The sequence below is a fragment of the Prunus dulcis genome, chromosome 6 (genome assembly GCF_902201215.1).
Source record: "Prunus dulcis chromosome 6, ALMONDv2, whole genome shotgun sequence".
Classification (NCBI taxonomy): domain Eukaryota; kingdom Viridiplantae; phylum Streptophyta; class Magnoliopsida; order Rosales; family Rosaceae; genus Prunus; species Prunus dulcis.
The window spans coordinates 20,155,902-20,174,424 of NC_047655.1; the positions used below are offsets into that span (position 1 = coordinate 20,155,902).

Consider the following 18,523-nt stretch of genomic DNA (forward strand, 5'->3'; position numbering starts at 1 on the left):
AACAATTTTTATTTTTGTTCATCCTATAATACCGGTACATTATACACATATAGCCCATCCAATGGCCTTCTTAGGGTGCTCTTCCTCCAGAGATTTCGCCATTTTCTCTCTTCTAAGTATTTTCTTTCTCATTAGTTATTATTATTTTTTTCTGATAATGTATATTAACTAATTATATATATACATATACAGAGAGAGAGAGAGAGAGAGAGAGAGAGAGAGACTGTGTGTAGCAGCTAGCAATTGTGACGTACTAGTCTTTCGAGAGTTTTTGCTTAGATAAATCCAACTTCCTTGGCTTCTTCTTAGTCTGAATCCAACTTTTTGGGTGGCCATACAGCTTTCCCGGGAAAATACACTCATGTCATTACAATATTTCGTTGGAGGTTACCTTCGTTATTGTGATTGATGATTTTAAAGAAATTAAACATTTTAATTTACATATATGTTTTAACAAAAAAAACATTTGACTGCTTACAAAACAAATTTTGATACTTTCACCGAATTATTTATACATACAAACCAAACAAGTGTTCCGCTTTAAGCACTAATTTAAGTTATAATCCTCATTCACATTATTATACTAGCGCATTTCATTTTCTTGGAAAGGTATACTTATTTGTCATGCTTTTCATGAATGGACTGAAATGACATTTCCTTGATAAGATGAGGTACAATTCAGGGATTTCTCAAATAAGATCTCATTAAAATAAAAAACAGTAAAAGAAAAACTAAATTTTATTTTTACATGCCCAAAATAAAACAATGCTACTTTTTGGCCTCCCCTCCCTTTTTTTTTTGCTTTATGTATGTGAATCAACGAGTGAAAGTTATTATGTCTCAGCGCAAATAGAAAAGATAAGAAAGACAAAGGCCATTACAAAAATACAACGAAGGTAGCATGACTAAAAGATTACGAAGCCCAGAAATGGAGCAATACAAATACAGAAAGGTCCAAATTCCACTTGTGCGACTGAATAGTCAATGTTGCTAGTTTTTACGGAGTTATCATGTCTGTGCCTCCGCATTAATTCATGAAGCTCCCCTAATATCGCTTGGATATAAAAATGAATAAATAAATAAAAGCTTACAGAGACATAAAATATATTTATATTTTTAAAATTAAATGATGAAGGTGAAAGCAGTTGTGCTTGTTTCCATCTAAATTAAGAGCGAAAGGCTTAATTAGGACCACTAGATTGAATGGAGCCAGACAATATTAATGCCCATTTTGCTTATCGTTCCTTTCAAGATGCATGCTAGTTTAAAAAATTGGAGTCATTAATGTGCTAGAAATCAAGGAGTATCAATAAGAAATCAGGGAGTTTATAACATGTTTTAAAATAAATTAAATACAAAACATGAAGGTAGATTGCATATATTGTAATTTAGTTAATAAAAGTAGAGGATATATATCTTACCAGTTTAGGTTTTAGTTAGATGGTTAAAATTATGTGAGTTTATGTCTAGGATATAAAAGTTGTAAAGACATCTATATGAAGAACCCAAGATGGCACATTGCAATGGAAAACCTGAGCACACAAAAATGACAAAAAGCCAAGATAATTTTATTCAAATAAAAAAGGGTACATAAGCTTGAAATTGGAAATGACGATCTAGTGTAGTAGGGGAGGAGCCCCCCTACCTAGCCAACTTAAGGATCTTAGATAATACTTTTAACTTATTAATAATATTATGGAATAGGGTTGAAAGAAAATCAACATAAGCAATGGCAATGATGATGGTCGCCAAATAGTTTGCAGATTCCTCCTTTCTCACAATCTGAAGTGCAAAATGTCCAGCATTTTCCACCGTTTGGGTTGTCATCCGCACCAGGGACACAATTTCCAAGTTCAGGATGATTAGTACAACACTTAGACCCTTCAACAGTTGCAATCTTCCAAACTGAAATTAAGAAAAAAAAAAAGGACAATTAATTAATTCGCCAAAAAGATTACAGTCTTATTATGAAATGAACCAAAAATTGAAAAACTAAAAGCCTCTTGAACAAACTCTGCAATATATAAAATTATATTACAAAATATTTACAGGAAAAACAAGTGTAGACATGAGTTTACGCGCTTGAATAAACTCTAGATTCTTAGTTTAAAAGTAATTAAAATTGATCCAATTTGGATTTTCTATCGACTCATACATTGATATGATCAACGAAAAAGGAAAAAAACCTTAATAGCTTGCATGCATGGACATCTGTTTGACCATATATATAGGAGATTGTAAATACTTAATTGAAAAGCCTAACTAACAGGAAAAAGAATAAAATATATATGATTGAAGATCATTGAAACAAACCATTGGTGGTTGACAAGAGCACCAAAATGAGGACGAAACAAGGGATTGTAAACTTAGCCATCGTTTTTAACTAGAATTTACTTCACTTGTTCTGCTAAAAAGTTGAGACGATGTGCAATTTATATAGAGAGTTAAAATATATAGTCATAAATATATAATTACGTTCAAAATATATATGGTATTTTTTGGCAAATAGTGGGATTTTTGTCTAGAAATGGGAAATTAAAAAAATTGTTTTTGGGGGTGGAAATGAGGCAATATCCACAATACCTGGCTGAGTCCTGCTGTGGTGCACCAGCTGTATAGGTACAGCCGCTCACATGATAGGCACGTGATGTTTTTTAAAAACAATAGGAACCGGCTGTTTTGGGTAACAGGTTAAAAGAAGGAAAACAAAACCACGCGCTCGTTCTTCAACTTGCCCTGAACTGTCGCTCGTCCTACTCCTCTGTATTGTGGAGCTGGATAGTCTCGACAACGCAAACCGGTGGCAGAGGACGGGTCGGACTCGCTTGAATCGTCTCAGAGCTGCGTCGGCCTTTCGGACCTGCGATCGTTGTGTCGTCGTGTGAAGATGCGTTAGAGTTGTTGGGTGGTGCTGCGTTCAGTGCAGCAGCGGCGGCGGCGCTGATATTGTTGGGAAACGTCATCGTCGTGGAGGCTTCGACTTCGCCTTCGGCGTTCGTACAAAACGTGATCTACTCAACAAGATTGCCATCTTCTCCAATTCCTACTGCCCGTATGTTATTATCTCTCTATTGCTTGTTCATTTTGGCTTTTGTGATAAATTTAAGGTATTGGGATTGGAAATTCATAAAGCAATCAAATGGAATTTGAGAATTGTGAGTTGGTCAATTTGATAATTATGAGAAATATTTAGAGTGTTCATGTTGAGGAAAATATGAATCCATCATCTCAAATGGGACCTTTTTACTAATTTATAGATTACTTTTCATTTTCATGGATTTATTGCATTGTTTTCTAATTCTGGGAAATAAATTGCTGCGTTTCATCTACTAAATCTTCAGCTTTCTGTTATTGAAATAGTTCGCAAGTTGAGTAGAAATGTTTAGAAAAAGAACTCTGTGCATGCCTGTGTGTGAATTTAAGTAATGTTGAAATGAGAGATTGTGTGCTGTTTTGTGGATTCTTCTTTGAGGGTCTCTTGCTTGGTGAGAATTGTAGAGACAGAGAAAGGGAAAGTGGGTAGACAGAGCCAAACTCTCACCCAGAAGCAGCTCCTCATCACTTTCACGTGGTACAACAAAATTTCAGGCCAAAGCTTGACCATCAACGTTGGGGACAAAGACAATACCCCATCACCATTCAAATTCAATTTCAATTCACATGCATATGGCTGGGAGATTTTAGTTCCCACGCATCTGGCTTCTCTTCATTGTTGTTTCTTTGTTTTTTCTCTCTTATTTTTTAATTTATTTAGAGCAACAAGTTTGGGTTTTGTAAATTTTTCTTCCTTCAAATTTTCCCTTGTCCTTTTTTTAAAATAAAAATTAATATGAGGTTCTCTAATCTATTAAATTAGATTTTTTTAATCGTAGCGTAAGATTTCATTTTATTGTAAAAAAAATTCATTCATCTTAGTCATCAAAGAAAATAGAGCATTGAGATACCAGTTAGAGAAGAAGAAAGAGAAGAAGAAGAAGAAGATGAAAAGAGAGGTTGTGGTGAGGTTCAATCAGGGGTTTGGGTTTAATGGTGGTGGAGGTGGTGGTGGGAAAGATGATGGAGCTACTGCTAGAGGCAGCTTGGTTGGATTTTGGATGCAATTGTTTCCATTTGGGTACTCTCTTTCATTTAGCAACTGATTTGGGGTTCTTCTCACAAATCTTAGTTCCTTTACATTTCTGAAAAAAAAACAGGTAGTTTTATACTATTTTTGTTTCTAATATAATCATTTTTATTTTTGACTCTGACATCAGCATGTAGGATTATATCTCTAATGAAATTGATGCCTTTCCACATCCAGCTCCTTGCAGTGCTTGTAGCAATTGTTGGTGTGGGTGCTTTTCTGTGGTGGGCAAGGCAGGATATGGTTCAAGACACTGTAAGGCTACTTCTATTTTTTCTCTTGCTCACTTCTTAAAGCTCATAGTTTTCTTCAACTGTGGTATCAAACATCTGTTGTTGCCTAGTTAAAACACAACCCAAGTTGTTGAGTGCCTTAAGTTCCATGCTCTCAATTTAATTTCCATGTTGGCACCTACAAGTGACTGGTAAAACCTTTTTAATTATTTATGTCAGGTTCAATTATTTTTAAAAAATATATTAGGTCTTACATGATGTTTTGGCATTTGTGGACGGTTAATTTATCAATCTACAGATCTTCTAGTGGATAGTGTACTGTGTACCGAAACGCTCTATGATTTTCTTTTATTTGGAGTTGACAATTAAGTAATGTTGGTGTGCTCTTGATTTCAAAAAACTGTATCACATGTGGTATATAAACAGGTAATCTGGATTGGTGTTGGATAGTTTCCATGGATAGGCATGTAGAAATCTATTGTGTTATAATGAGTTCATGCTTTCCCATGTGAGATGTATCAGATAAATGCATGATATGTATAGGATGTTTGGAAAGGGTTTAAGTACGCAAGTGATACTCTTTCATGTAACAATTCACGAACGCTTCATCTACATCTTGTAATCAAGTAATGTCAGAGTAACATCATGACGGTGATTTTCAATTGTGAAGTTTTATTTATTTCTTACTCTGATGTCTTCTGCTTTTAATGAACAACAACCATTGTTCCCATAAAGTGCCATATAGTGAGGACTTGAGAAAATGGTTATGCGCCATATGTTGTTCCCATAAAGTGCCATATAGTAAGGATGGATTTCCCATAAAGGTTTTCTTATACTGTGTTGCTCGTGATCTTCTAATTGCTCGTGATCTTCTAAGTGCTAGATAACTTAGTTCATTTTGAGTATTTTTAGTTTTAAATGTAATTTTTATTGTGATTTAAATATCATGTTACAATGGATAGATTTGCAGGTTGTATGTAATTATATTTATTTTAATTAGTTTGCAATTTCAATTTTCAATTTATTTTTTAATATTTATTTTATTATTAGGTTTAGCTTGGTTTTGCTACTGAATGAGTTATGAAGCTTTGCAGAAGTGAATTAACATAAATTAACCAATGCCCCATTGGTTATGTTGGTTGTTGATTGATTACAAACAAAACAGATGGAGGAAAGGGTAATTGTACACCGCTGTCTAGTTTTTGTATCATGGGATGTGCAATTGCGCAGTCTCTTTAAAGCCTAAACTTGAATAAAATTCATTTTTAATGACTTTTGTAAACCAGGATATGCAATTGCATACCATTTATGCAATAGTTGACCCTATATATGCAATTATTATCATTTGTACAAACAAATTTCACTCTCGTGCTTTCTCGAAGTAGACAAACTAGTGTAGATTTAATAAGCAAGTGAAACTTTTTCAGGTTTTTGGAACTCAAATGGTTTTCAGGTTTTTATGCTCGAGATCGATATTTTAATCATTACCCTTAACATGGATAGTGATGAATCCAATTTCTGCTAGACCTGGCAAATGGATTTGGGGTCATATTCGTGTTAACCCGTTAATTTAATGGGTTGACACGACACGACTCGTTAAGCTAACATGTGAGAAATATCAGACCCAAACACAAACCGTTAAGAATAAACTAGGAATATATATATATATATATATATATATATATCCCAAAACGAGCTAGCAACCCCCTATCTCTGCCCTTTTCTCCCAATTTTCATCTTTCATAAACACCATCCAAAAATCTACAAGTTCAGGATTAGTCTTGCATAATGATAAAACAAGAGAAGCAAAATGTTGGTTGATTAGATTATTTATATATAATTAAAAAAAAATAAAGGGAGGGAGAGAAGAAGAGAAGAAAAAAATGGAGAGAAAAGAAAGAGATGGAGAGAATAAGAAGAAGAAGAAGAAAAAAAGGGAGAGAAGAAGAGAAGAAAAAAATGGAGGGGAGAGATGGACAATTTCCGAAAGGGGAGAAGAACAGGAAAAAAGTGAGAGATTGAGGGATGTAGAGAAGAGAAAAAAAGAGGGGGAGATGAGAAAGTCGACGAAAAGAGGAAGTGGAATGAAGGAAAAATAATATTAAAGAGAGAGAGAGAGAGAGAGAGAGAGAGAGAGAGAGAGAATAAGAAAGAATTTTATTTTATTTTTTAAAAAAAGGCATGATGTTGGGGATATGAGATATTTAAAAAATATATATTTTAAAAAAATACAGAATTACTCTCCTTAACGGGTGGATGCAATATTCGCAAATTGACCCGACATGACTTGTTAGCTTAATGGGTTCACTCGTTTTCAACCCTACCCATTAAGTTCAACCCAAATATTGATAATTTGATGCGAATTTGTGTCATGTTAACGGATCGTGTGCAATATTGCCGGGTCTAATTTCTGCACCTCACAAAGGTAAGGTGAAGGATTAAAATATCGGCCGTGCAGATAATATAGGGCTTCCAATTTACGGAAATTTCGAGGAATATATCGTTATCATTTTAGGTATCGGGAAAAAATCAACAAAAATGACAAATATAAGCATTGAAATACGTAATTTTGGTGTAAAATGTTCATAAATGTTATGTACATTATCAATGATTGTATTAAAAATTAGGATTAACCGAACTAGTAGGCAGGGGCGGCCCTGCCATGATGCAAGTTGTGCCACTGCATAGGGCTCCTAATTTTTTAGGACCTCCGAATTTCTTTTACTTTATATAATATATATTAATATTATAACAACTGTATATATACTCCAACGTGCCGCACATTGACACAAAATTTTATTTAGTGGATTTGGTTTCTAGTGCATATCCTTTGGTACAAGGTCTAGGTTTGAGTCTTAGTTATGTGAATATATTTGTAATTTTATTCTCTTTTTATTATAAGAACAAAATTTTAAATAGTTTTAAAAAGAAGCACGTGAAAAATATAAGGGGATAGATCCAATTAAACTAACAATAGTATATATCACACCCATACGTTTTTTCCTTAAAAAATAATAATAATAATTTCTTCAACTCAAAACAAAACACCCATTCATGTCTTCTTCTTTCTCGTCAACTTTTATTTTCTGAACGAATGCACTCCCGCGTTCGCTTGAACAAATAGCCCCTTTGTTTGGAAAACTAAGTTAGTAGGGTCCATTTTCCAGGGGAACAGGTAAATTTACTTAACAAAGGCACTCTTTGCATTCGAGTGAATAAATATCCCGTTTATTTGAAAAAGTAAGTCAGTGGGGTACATTTTTTCAGGGAACGGACAACTTTACTCAACAAACACAACCCTTGCGTTCGCGTGAACAAATAGCATGTTTGTTTGAAAAAGTAAGTTAGTTGAGCCCTTTTTTTCGGGGAACAGACAACTTTTCTCAACGAACGCAACCCCTGCGTTACCGTGAACAAATGACATGTTTGTTTGAAAAAGTAAGTTAGTTGGACCCATTTTTCTGGAGAATAGGCAGCTTTACTCAACGAACGCAAACCATTGCGTTCGCATGAACAAATAGCTCATTTGTTTGGAAAAGTTAGTTAGTTGGGCCAATTTTTTCGAGGAAGAAGCACCTTTACTCAACGAACGTAATCCCTGCGTTCGCGTGAATAAATAGCTCGTTTGTTTGAAAAAGTAAGTTAGTTGGGCCAATTTCTCCTAGGAACGAGCAACTTTACTCAACGAACGCAACCCCTGCATTGACATGAACAAATAGCCTGTTTGTTTGAAAAAGTAAGTTAGTTTTGCCCTTTTTTTCGAGGAACGGGCAACTTTACTCAATGAACACAACTCCTGCGTTTACGTGAACAAATAGCCCGTTTGTTTGAAAAAGTAAATTAGTTTGGCCCATTTTTTAGAAGAACGAGCAACTTTACTCCATGAACGCAACCCCTGCGTTTACGTGAACAAATAGCCCGTTTGTTTGAAAAAGTAAGTTGGTTGGATATATTTTTTCGGCGAACAGAAAACTCTCCTCAACGAACGCACCTGTTGCGTTGGTGTTAAAAAATATCCCGTTTGTTTAAAAAAGTAAGGTGGTTGGGGCATGTTTTAGGCGAACGGGTAACTTTTCTCCAAGAACGCACGTATTGCGTTCGTTTGAACAAATATCCTGTTTGTTTAAAAAAGTAACTTTGTTGGCCTTCTTTTTCGGCGGAACGTCGAGTATTTTTGAATGAAAGCAAACCCTTACGTTCGTTTGAACAAACTTCCCGTTTGTTTGAAAAAATAAGTTGGTTGGGCTCATTTTACGGGGAATGAATAACTTTACTGAACGAACGCAACCCTTGCATTCACTAGAACAAACACCCCGTTTGTTTGAAAAAGTAAGTTGGTTGGATATATTTTTTCGGTGAATAGTAAACTTTCCTCAATGAAAGCACCTGTTGCGTTTGTGTGCAAAAATACCCCTTTTGTATGAAAAAGTAAGGTGGTTGGAGCATGTTTTCGACGAACGGGTAACTTTTCTCAAGTAACGCACATATTGCGTTCGTGTGAATAAATAAAATGTTGGTTTGAACAAGTAAGATTGTTGGCCCTCTTTTTTGGTGGAACGTCAAGTATTTCTAAACGAAAGCAAACCCCTGTGTTTGATTGAACAAACTACCCGTTTGTTTTCAAAAGTAAGTTGGTTTGGCCTATTTTTAGGGAACGGGTAACTTTACTGAACGAACGCAACCCTTGCGTTCGCTAGAACAAACACCACCTTTGTTTGAAAAAGTAAGGTTGTTGGGGATATTTTATCGGCAAATGGGTAACGTTTCTCAACGAACGCAATCCTTTCAGTTGTGGGTTTAGGGTTTTAAGAAATTGATGGCAGTTTTGTAATTTAAAAGAAGTTAAAAGCCTCTTTGTTATGTTGTAAATGGGCTTTGGGTGTGTTTCTAAAGTCCATTTTATATGGAGTATTTTTATAATTTGGGCTCATATATTGGGTGACAGGACCCGACCCAATTTTCACTTTGAAATTCGAGTCAAGTCCTGTGCGTGTCCGACACCTGGCTAATGTCGGGCACGAATGACCTTTTTACCCTTTCTGTCTCAAATTCTTTTCAAATTTCTCTTCGACTTCTGCCGAAATTTCGGCAGAGTCTCCCCTGTATTTTGACCAATCCCAAAAATTTTCACCTGTTAAACAATCAATAAATTCACACCAATTGCCAGAATATTTCCAAATAACAGATCTCCACTTTCAGTTTTTCAACTTCAACTAAATATCAGAGCATACTTTAAAGTTTTCACGGTTTCAAAGATTTTCTACAAACTCTACCTTGGTGCGGAAGCTATAATTGGCCCGGTAGTGGATCCCGTGTACTTCTACGGCCTGGGGGTGAAAACAGTTTGAAGATGTGAGTGGACCAAACATAAGAATTCTTGAAAACAGTTTATCAATCATAATAACCCCCACTATAAAAATAGTTAAATAAAACTGAATACGTATTCTCCATTTAAAGCATACTAAACTCAAAGCATTCTATGTAAATTATATTCAAGCTCGATAAATTTTATTTAAAAGTACTGAAATCAAAGCTTGTATAAAACACTGAAATCAAACTTGTATAAAATCACTGTACTCAAACCTTGTATAACTGAACAAAACTATATAAATGTATAAAGGCCTGAAAAATCAGAGAAGCTAGTATAAAATAGCTGAAAGTCATAACTGTATAAAAGAGCTTAAAATTCTTTAAAATTACCACCTAATTGTACCCCTGTCTTATCCGTCAATTCCCTGGCAGGTCTCGGGCGCCACGCAGACCACCCGAGCCGCAAACTGGCGAAATCAGGGGACTTTTATCAGCCTGTCCCGCCGGCAGATTCCTCGATGACACCAAGTCAGCTCGAGTCGCTCTGGCAGGATGCATGGGACCGTAGTCAGCCTGATCCGCAATCCTGGCAGGTCTCGGGGACACAGAGTCAGCCGAGCCTCAATCCTGGCAGGTCTCGGGACACCAAGTCTGCCGAGCCGCAAATCCTGGCACTCACGGTCCGAGCGTCCCCGAAACTCGTGAGGAAAAGTCAAGTGCACTGACATAAACTGAAATCGGACTGGATGTCCGTAGACATCGGTCCAACTCTGGGTAATCACCAAAAAATAAATGGGTACGAGGTGGTTTTAAAATAAATTCCTTAGAAAAAATCTGAATAATAACTGAAATCTCAAGTTGTGCTGCTATTTCTTCTGTCATAAGCCTCAAAATCTGTTTTCTATAACTCTTAAGCATGTAAAAGTAAGCAGCACACAACTTATAGAACTAATTATGTACTAATCATGCTCGGAAACACAATAAAGCTTACTCAAGATCAAATAAGGAATTTAGTCAAGTAAACTCGTTTATAAAACTCTTTTATATAAAATCAATATAAAATTACTTATAAAATCTTATTTATGGAAAACCTCTATATAACTCATTTATATAAAATAATTCATGAAAGAAAGTCCACTCACAGATGGCCCGAGCTACTTTGACCCTTCGAAGGTCTCTTTTGCAATCCTGTCGGGCTCCTGGTGCCTGATTACCCATAAAGATTAAATTAATAAACTGCTGAATAAAAAGAATTTCAACTAAACATCCTGCCCCCGGCTCCTAGAAATACGTTCACTCGTTTCAGGTTACTCTTATGCCCACCTTAGCTTTTTGGACAGTTAGACCGGCCTTAATAGACCCGAAACCTCAATAAGCGGTAAGCTGCCAGATCGGCCGATCCGGGACCCCGTGGGTCCAAGATCTCCGATGGCCGATCTGGGCTCCTCTGAAGGTTCCTTACAGAGAAGAAACCATGTTCTGCGATTTTGGTCCGAAATGGACGGTCGGATTAGCCAAAATCGCGTTATCGCTGAAAATCCAAACCCTAGCCACAGGGTTCGCGATTCTGGAGTATCCGGGACTCCGATTCGCAATCCGTGGGATCCTACACGATCCTCACATCGTGTAGACCGACATATCCGAAATTCAGCGCGATCCGATTATTTAACTACACTGCACCCACGGATCGCGCGATATGAAAAATCCGTTCGGGGCTCAAACGGACTCCGAATCGAGATCTGCGAAATCTCACGCGCTCGTGATGACTCGAGGATCTCAAAACTGTACAGAATTACTTCACCACCCTCACCCACGCGTCCCAGCACGCGAGGTCAGATTTGGGTGTCTTAAGCGATTTCGGGTGGCCGAAACATCTCGGAACCAAGACTCCAAACTCCTACCCTAGGTAAAACACCCCATTTGGAGTGACTTTTGTTCTTGGACATACCCCAAAAAGTGACCCGAAACAGTAGTTCCGAGTGGCCGAAGTTTCGGCCAAACTTCAAGTCGAAAATCGAACCCCTTAAAGCTAAAATCGATCGAGACCCATATACCCATCAGCTAGAACACGAAACATAGCTGAGAAATCATACCTTACTCGAACGATTTGGTGGAGAATTGAAGGAGAAAATCGAGCTGGAAGTTCGGGTGGATTCGAACGAACATCCGTCGGAAAACATGATTTTCCGATCAGCTCCGGACGGCCAAAGGGTGGAGAGCGGTTGGAAAAGGTAGGGGACTCGATGGCGATTCCAACTCCACCGGTCCCGCGGCCATTGGTGCTCGGAGGCGGCACCAGCAGCCTCTGGAAGGCGGCGGCCCGATTCGCGCAGAGAGAGAAAGAGCTGCTGGGTTTATATAGATGCAACTTCGAAATATTTACGGTTATGCCACTGAGACTCTTTTGACCATAACTCTTTCGTTACAACTCCGATTCAGGCCCACTCCGTGTCTACGGACTCCTTTTGCCGTGCTCTACGCAATGGTGCAAGAGGAATTCCCAAATTCTTTCTCGATTAAAAAGTCAAATTTTCCCCCATTAAATAATACAAGGGCAAAATTGTCTTTTCGCTAAAAGATATTTTCCTTACTTTTTAGATATTTTCTTTCTTTTTAGATATTTTGTTTTGGGTTCTTACATTGGGTATAATAGCGAATCTCCCAAAAGAAAAAGGTCATGAGATAAATTGAAAATTGGGTACAAGTTCAAGAATTAAATCAACAATTTAGCCATGTTTAATGGTTTTTGGGCATATATCGCATATTTGATATCACATGTGTGCAATTCTCAGTTTATAATATGCATATGCATATACCTGTATGCAATTTTGTAGCATCTATGTGCAATTCTCATTTTACAATATGCAATTGCATATATAATATGCAATTTTGTAACATCTGTTTGCAGTTCTTAGTTTACAATATGCAATTGGATTCCGCCATTGTTTTGATTTTTAACTTTGTCATTTTTACCAGAAGGCTCATCAGCTCACTCTTATAATGTATGCAAAGATCGCCAAATTTCCTCTTTTTGGCTAGAGGGCCTCTTTTTTGTGCGTGTTCATTTGCAATGACAATAGGATAATCTACTACTACCTAAAAGCTATAGAAAATTAAATGTCATATCATCTATTTTCTCTGACCAAGACTACATGTCACATAAATAAGAAATAAGATCTCAAAAAAGAAACAAAAACAAAGAAAACACTTTACCTAAAATCAATAAATACAAAGATGAATTTAAATTAGTTCTTTCATTTGTTTTAAATTCTTTTCATTATGGTCAACTATGATAATTGATTTATTTTTATAAAGGTGATCAATGAATACAATACAACATATGTTACCAAATTATTGAAAAAAAGTATTTTAAAGATCAATTAAAAGTGAATAGAAAGAAAAGTATAAATAAAAGGTATACAAAGGTATTCTTTTAAAAGTTAATATTTTCATTCTACACAACTCAAGACCACTTGCACCACACGTTATATCTTGTTATATTAATTGTCATATTATTGTTTCATATAAACACAAATTTTTAAGCCCATATAAACACCAATTATTAAGCCCATAGGTTAGGTGGTGTAATATATTAGAATTACAGATCATCAAAAGGTTAAATTTGCTTCCATTATTAAGAATAGAATAAGAGTGCTGCTAAACAAACCCTAAAATTAATTGAGTACATCCTACTATAAAAGTATATATTGAATTACTGATTTATCCTAATATAAAATGACCAAAAAAGATATATGGAATTGTGAAACAAATATAATTTTAATAAGTACACCCCACTAACTATATTCAACCCTAATCAAAAGATTGCTTGTCTTATTGTGTTTTTAAGGAAAGATGTGGTAATTGCAAGAACTTGGAATTGCAAAAACAGTGTCAACAGTTTTAGTAGAAGCATAAATCCATATGAAAAGTCAAAGATTTATAAACACTATTAAAAAAATCAAGCTGAAAATTAACTATAAAATAATGCTACAAGTATTAGGGTGTATCAGAGAATTTTTGGTAGTTTTATAGGGCGTACTTAGTTAATTTTACATTTTAATTAAAATATTAGGGTGTACTTAGATCATAAGGTGTACTCAGTTAATTTTAAGGTTCGTTTAGCAACACTCTAGAATAAATATAAAATTACTTTGGTTTCTCAAAGAGATTTTCCTTTCACAGAGAATAACGCAAAACTTGGCACCATCCCTCAAAAGACACAATCAAATAATAAAAACAGATTTGTATTTCACCTAAGCAACTCATGATTTTGGCACAAAGACAAATTATCCAGTACAAATTTCCTTTATTTGTTTTTTCACATGTATCCATACTCCTTTTCAGTAACCAATGCGGTGATGTGCACCTTCCTTGCCATTTGTGCACCTACAATAGGAAAAATGGAAAAAATTAGACGCAAGAGAAATCATAAAATTACACAATCTACAAATTTGAACAGCAAGAAAGAAAAAAATAGTAATTAGAATGAACAACCAAATAATGAAAGAACCTCAAAATACAACCAATCAAATTCTATGATGACAATTACCCAAATTGAAGTAAATAATAGTGCAACTAAAAAAGAAAATTATGGCTTTTCGTTTAAAATAAAATTAAAAAATTACAATCACGAAGCATGAAACTTAAACTGAATACATAATAGGAAAGAAAAAAATTGCAACCAAATGTTCCTATTATAGGAAAAGGGACTAATATGGGCGTTCAATTGGGAAAATGGAAATATTATTAGCCTTTAAGGCTTTTTATACAAAGAGAAAACAGATATAACACAAAAACATTAACAAATTTCAAACAGCAATTGTGTACTTAAACTAATTCTTTACCCAAAAAAAGGAAAAGCAAAGAAAAAATAGAGCTATACTAATTATTTCTCCGCTAAAAAGACAATCATATTAGTAATGTATATACCTTAAATGCTTCACAGCTTTATCTCTTAATTGGTCCCCTATGAAATTTTTTGACTTCATCCATTATGCACAACAAAACAGAATAGATAGTTTAAAGAACAAAACTAATATCAACTAATGAAAACAGGAATAGTGGCTCAATTTACATTCTATTGCCAAATCACATACCAAATGGATGCTTGGTAATAAACCAAAATGAAGCTATTGATCTGCAAAACAGATAAATAAGTTTAAACAAACAAACAAAGGCATAGTCACCCAAAGACTCAATCTTTGGGTTCAAATACTAAAACAATTTATTCATCATATAAAGATCATATAACTTGGATTAAATATCATCCAATTTGTTTCTTTCTTATAAGATCTGCATTAGAAGGTCAGAGCGTTTGCAGTCACAAGAAAAAGGAATTTCACAGAAAGTTGAAATAGAAGTAACTGAAAGAAAGCATTTTCTTCACCTAACTGCTTCTAACCCTTCAACTCCTCTGCCAAAAGAATCCCCTGAGAAAACAAAAGAAGAACAAAAATCAAAGCCTAATCTGGACACAACTCTAAATAAATGAATTAATGAGAAAAGCATAGATGAAGAGGAGAGCACCAAAAAACAGCAAGCAACTAAAATGAACTGCTGATTATGAATATAAAAAAGCTTCTTGAAGGCAGAACCATCTAAGCTTATAATCTGTAACAGAAATTGACACATTAAATCTAACACAAATAACATGTTATCTAAAACTCAAACAAATTAATACAACACTCAAAAAGCAAAAATACCACTCGACATTCCAAATGTCATCTATAAATGGCACATAACTTGTCCCTCTCAATGTCAGTACACAATCAAAAACTGGAAGCACCGTGTTATTTGGAGTGTAACACCAAAAAATTGGCCTGTCATGATATCCAGCTTCTTTCTAGTCAGACTCTTTGTGTAAAGGACAATTGCCATTTTCTGAATAAGCACTTGATGTAATCAGAAAAATCCAACTCAAAGGTTGCAAAGATTCATGACCAATGATGTGCGATAATTGGTATAAAACTATGAATGGCACACAATAAACAACAGAAAGAAGAAACCTTGATACAATTAACATGACTATTGCAAATTCAAAAAGAAATAAATGACCAAAACTCTGCTGCACAATCATTAGAGGCTTCTTGAACAGAGACAAAATAAAGCAAGTACAAGTCCTGGCGAAGCTCTGTCATCAACCCTTCAATGAAGCAACTCGTAAGAAACTCACCACCACCATTGTCTTGAATGCCCATATGGTAGCCAAGATCAATATCAAGAAGTGCAGTGCCACCATTGCATACCCAACATGAGTGTGACATTTCAGCAAACAAATGGAGAGCATGTGGTGATATGCCAGATGTATCAACCCCAAAACCCAATTGCTTTCAAGCTTCTTGATCAAGATTCTTCAAAGACAAAAACCGAGTAATGATCTAAATTTTTGTGGACATGATGGGTTGTTTTATATAAACATGTAGGGGTAAAATCGTTCGTTCAGAATAAATTGCCCCTTCTCGTTTGTGATGCTATGTATTTCGGATAATTGTGCCCGGTGATTGAAAGTACAAAATATATCTACTTATGCTAGTACAATAAAATATGATCCATTATTCTTATTTCGGTTTGCACACAGTCACTCATACATTGCATCGCCGTAGTGCAATTGCATGTGTGTTATGCAAACGCTCCCCGCCTGTGAGCAAACTCCACATAGCTTAAAAACGCAAAGTTAATGAATGTATGGTGCGAAGACAAAGAAAAGTAAGTAACTACTTCATTATGACCTTATGGCTATTAATACATATTAGGGTTAACCACATTATGGTTTACGAAATTGGGGATATTTTTGAATATGATTTGTACTACATGACAATTTCTATTACTAAATATTTTCGAATAATTGGTCCTTTTGTAGTATAATATGTTCGGATTATTGCCCCTTACCGTTTGTCATGCTCTGTATTTCAAATAATTGAGCCCTTCGATTTATAGTAAAAAATATTTCTAATTATGCATGTACAGTAAAATATGATCCATTTTTCTTATTTTCGTTTGTGCACAATCACTCTTGCATTGCATCACCAACATGCAATTGCATGCTTGCAATGCAAATGTTGCCCGACTGTCGGCAAACTCTTCAGAGCTTAAACACGAAGCTAAAAACATACAATTGCATAAACTCATTACTCAAAATATATTGAACTCCTAAACTGCATGAACTCATTACCCAAAATACATTCAACTCATAAACCATAAAAAGAGGGTTGTTTGAACTCTTACTTGATGTTTCCAAATTTTCAACGCATCCTCTTTACACTTCCTTTCTCCACCAACTCAAATGTCGTCGTTCACACAATTCCAACAAATCAAACTAAATTCCACTCAATTTGGTGACCACTACATCATGGAGGCTGGACCCATCATCAATTTCGCAACGATTACCTCTCTGCATATCAGTTTTGGGCAAGCAGAGAGAAGAGTTGAGGACCTCGCTTAGGCAGAGTCGCCAGCTTTGTCTTCAGTTTTCTCGTGACGACCTCGATTCGGTGAGCATTAGCTTTTTCTGTAGATGCATTTTGGCCAACACAGGATGAATTTGGGCAAGTAGGGAGAGGATTTGGTGGGCAAGCAGGGAGAGCATTTGATGGGCAAGCAGAGAGAGGATTTGGGGGCGCTTATGATTAGATTTAGGCAAGCAGAGAAAAGAGCTGGAGGCTCTTACGATTCGATTTAGAGAGAAAACTTGGAGCGAGCGTCGTCTTCCACCTCCACAGCATGCGTCTAGTTCTGTTAGCCCTTATAAGAGTCACATGTGACTCAGGTGCTCAATAACAAAGGGCTGAATAGGTTATCCAGTCATTCAATCTCAATATTCTAGAGATTTTTATTCAAGTAAAGAAGGGTATAGATGCTTCACTTCTTACGTCACTTCTTCGGCCAAAAAAGTTGTGGCGATGTGTGGTTTATATGGAGAGTCGAAACAGTAAAATATAAAATATATATGGTCTTTTTAGGGAATTAGTTGACCTTAATTACGTTGTTACAAACGCTACCGATATATAAAGCTAAGTTAACTTTTGAAACGTCTGAGAATTAACCCAGTCTTAATCTTTTATGGAGTTTTTATCATTATTTTGAAATCAATTATCTTTCCTTTCAAGATGCATGCTAGTTATTCCTGGTATGATACTTTCTTTTTAAAAAATTGGAGTCATTAATGTGCTAGAAATCAGGGAGTATCAATAAGAAATCAGGGAGTTTATGACATGCTTTAAATAAATTAAATACAAAACATGAAGGTAGATCGCATATATTGTAATTTAGTTAATAATAATAGAGCATATATATCTTACCAATTTAGGACAACTATGTGAAGAACCCAAGACGGCACATTGCAACGGAAAGCCTGAGCACACAAATGACAAAATGCCAAGATAATTTTATTCAACTAAAGAAGGGTACATAAGCTTGAAATTGGAAATGACGATCTAGTCTAGTAGGGGAGGAGCCCCCCCACCTACCCAACTTAAGGATCTTAGATAAAACTGCTAACTAATTAATAATATTATGGAATAGGATTGAAAGAAAATCAACATAAGCAGTGGCAATGATGACGATTGCCAAATAGTTTGCAGATTCCTCCTTTCTCACAATCTGAAGTGCAAAATGTCCAGCATTTTCCACCGTTTGGGTTGTCATCCGCACCAGGGACACACTTTCCAAGTTCAGGATGATCAGTACAACACTTAGACCCTTCAACAGTTGCAATCTTCCAAACTGAAATTATAAAATTTAAAAAAGAAAAAAAGAAAAAAAAGAGACAATTAATTAATTCTCCAAAAAACTTATAGTCTTATTATGAAATGAACCAAAAATTAAAAAACAAAAAGCCTCTTGAACAAACTCTGCAATA

The 18,523-nt window shown here is 35.5% G+C and overlaps 1 long non-coding RNA gene across 1 annotated transcript; it reads right to left on the reverse strand.

The window, feature by feature from the left end:
- Positions 1–13,894: 13,894 nt before the first annotated feature.
- On the reverse strand, positions 13,895–17,154 carry LOC117633140. The gene is made up of 3 exons (XR_004586574.1): positions 16,891–17,154; positions 15,053–15,095; positions 13,895–14,052 (listed from the first exon to the last, which is right to left on the reverse strand). It is a non-coding gene; the product is annotated as an uncharacterized LOC117633140 (long non-coding RNA).
- Between the last annotated feature and the right edge of the window lie 1,369 nt (positions 17,155–18,523).